We start from the raw sequence: 2,832 nt of genomic DNA, 5'->3' as shown, positions 1-2,832 counted from the left end.
TCAAAAAAAAAAAAAAGAAAAAACTCATAGATAAAATATAGATAAAATTCTACTCTCATAGGCCAATGTGGAAAAAGCAGGAGTCCGAGAGTTGCAGTACATGTGTCCAAGCCCTATTGTTATCATTTATTGGTTGTCTGAAGCTAGGTAAGTTAAATTTTCTGACCATCTGTTTCCTCATCTGTAAAGTGGTGATAATCATCCCTAGATAGTCTATCTTACTTGCAACGATGAAGTAAAACAATTGATATAAATATATAAACATCAAATATATATCATTTATCATAAACTCTATTACCAGTAGGCATAGTCAAATATATTTTCAGAGGCACTGTAACATAGCAGAAAAAATGCGGGCTCCAGATTCACGCAGACTTGGGCTCGAATACAATCTCTGTTATTCACTGTGTTATGTTGGGTAAGTGACTTACACTCTCTGAGCCTTCGCTAACCTGTTTATAAAATGGATATAATGTTAACCTGACAAGGCTGTTCTTGAGTATTAAACGAGATAATGCATGTAACATCTATAGGGCCTGACAGTAAGTACTTAACAGATATTAATTCTTCCATACAGGGCCCTAATTTGAGACCAGCTTTTTTTTTTCCCCAGGCTTAATTCACTTTTTCTTGTGTAAAAACCCTATGTTGCAGCCATAGCTGGAGCCTGGGTCCTCTGCATGGAGACTCTGGTGTGGGTCTTGACCAGGTGGTCAGTGAATTCCTGATAGGGAGACTTAGTGAATATAGTCTCCCTCCAGAGGTCGAGGGTCAGGGAGCTGTAGGTCTTACAGATGGCATCAAAGGTGGCCTTGGAGAAGTTGCCCAGGGTGGCAGTGCAGCCCCTGGCTGAGGTGTAGCAGTCATCAACACCAGCCATCATGAGGAGCTTCTTGGGCACTGGCGCCCAGACAATGCCAGTGCCCCTGGGCGCCGGAATGAGGTGCACCAGCACAGAGCCGCAGCGGTCTGTCACCTTGCAAGGGACGGTGTGGGGCTTTCCCATCTTGTTCCCCCAATAGCCTCTGCGCACGGGGACTTTGGAGAGCTTGGCCAGGATGATGGCCCCGCGGATGGCAGTGGCCACCTCCTTGGAGCGCTTAACACCCAGACCGACGTGGCCATTGTAGTCCCCGATGGCAACAAACGCCTTGAATCTGGTGTGCTGGCCGGCGCGGGTCTGCTTCTGCACCGGCATGATCTTCAAAACCTCTTCCCTGAGAGAGGCCCCCAGGAAAGTCAATGATCTCAGATTCGTTGATGGGCAGGGAGAAGAGACATCCTCCAGATACTTGATCTTCATGTCCTTGACCAGGTGGCCCAGCTTGGTGACGGGGATCTACTCCTTATCCTCCGCCTTGCCTCCGTGAGTTCCGCGGCCTTGGCTCTGGCCAGTCCACGGCCGTGACCCTGGCCCCGGATGCCACTGCCGAAACTTCCGCGGAAGTCACCGCGGTTCCCCATCCCTCCCAGGGCTGCGGGGCCTCCGCCCCAGTCTCCGCCCCGCTGCCCCGCCGCCCCGCCGCCCCCTGCACTGGCGTCTTCCGTCATTTGGGGATTTGTTGGAGAAGAAGAGCTTTTTTATACTAAGATGAAAATCCGGCCGGGCGCGGTGGCTCAAGCCTGTAATCCCAGCACTTTGGGAGGCCGAGATGGGCGGATCACGAGGTCAGGAGATCGAGATCATCCTGGCTAACGTGGTGAAACCCCGTCTCTACTAAAAAAGACAAAAAACTAGCCGGGCGTGGTGGCGGGCGCCTGTAGTCCCAGCTACTCGGGAGGCTGAGGCAGAATGGCGTAAACCCGGGAGGCGCAGCTTGCAGTGAGCTGAGATCCGGCCACTGCACTCCAGCCTGGGTGGCAGAGCGAGACTCTGTCTCAAAAAAAAAAAAAAAAAAAAAGAAAATCCTGAGTCCGTATTTCATTAGCTCATGCTAAACTACACTGATAATTACCATCTTATATCATCAATAGTCCTCATAAAATTTTATTTATTTGCTGTTTTCCCAGGACCAAATTATAAGGTGAATAGCCCAAATTAAAAGGATTCCTCATACGAGACCTTTGAAGTCAACTGGCTATTGCTGAGGCATCTTTAGCATTTCATTATGAAGCAAGATGTGAAACTTGTAACAAATATCAAGAGATCAGAGGCTCTGAAATACTGGGAATAATTACAACTCAAAAAATTATCTTAAACATTTTTTTTGGGGGGGGGGGGTTATTTGATCCTCATACAAATCTAGACTCCACAGTCTTTTTTATCCCGTTTAAAGATGGATTAACAGAAGCAATGAGTAAAGAAGCTTCCTTTACTCAACTTCTTTGAGTACTTCCTTGAGTTTCAAGGAAGTCTCAAATTCCTTGAGACTCATCTATCTGTGGAAAACAACCAAGAACTGCAGTCTTGGTCTTTTCTCTCCCAGTTTAGTGCTCTTTTTAAAAAAATATGGTAAAATACAAATGCCATAAAATTTATCATTTCAACCATTTTAAAGTACATTCACATTGTTGTACAACCAATTTCCAGAACTCTTTCCATCTTGCAAAACTGGAACTCTGTACCCATTAGACAACAACTCTCTCTTACCCACTCTCTCCCTAGCCCCTAGCAACCACCATTCTACTTTGTTTCTATGAATTTGACTATTCTAGGTACCTCATATAAATGGGGTAACACAGTAGTTGTCTTTTTGTGGCTAGCTTATTTCACTAAATATAATGTTCTTAAGGTTCATCCATATTGTGGCATGTATCAGAATTTCATTCCTTTTTAAGACTGAATGATATTCTATTGTATGTACACACCACAGCATTTTGATTACCCATTCA

General features: G+C 45.6%; 1 pseudogene; it reads right to left on the bottom strand.

Moving 5' to 3' along the window:
• Nucleotides 1–607: 607 nt before the first annotated feature.
• On the bottom strand, nt 608–1,551 carry LOC117068312 (annotated as a pseudogene).
• Between the last annotated feature and the right edge of the window lie 1,281 nt (nt 1,552–2,832).

Source organism: Trachypithecus francoisi, unplaced genomic scaffold (genome assembly GCF_009764315.1).
Source record: "Trachypithecus francoisi isolate TF-2019V2 unplaced genomic scaffold, Tfra_2.0 Lachesis_group21, whole genome shotgun sequence".
NCBI lineage: Eukaryota > Metazoa > Chordata > Mammalia > Primates > Cercopithecidae > Trachypithecus > Trachypithecus francoisi.
This window is presented reverse-complemented; position numbering and strand designations above follow the sequence as displayed.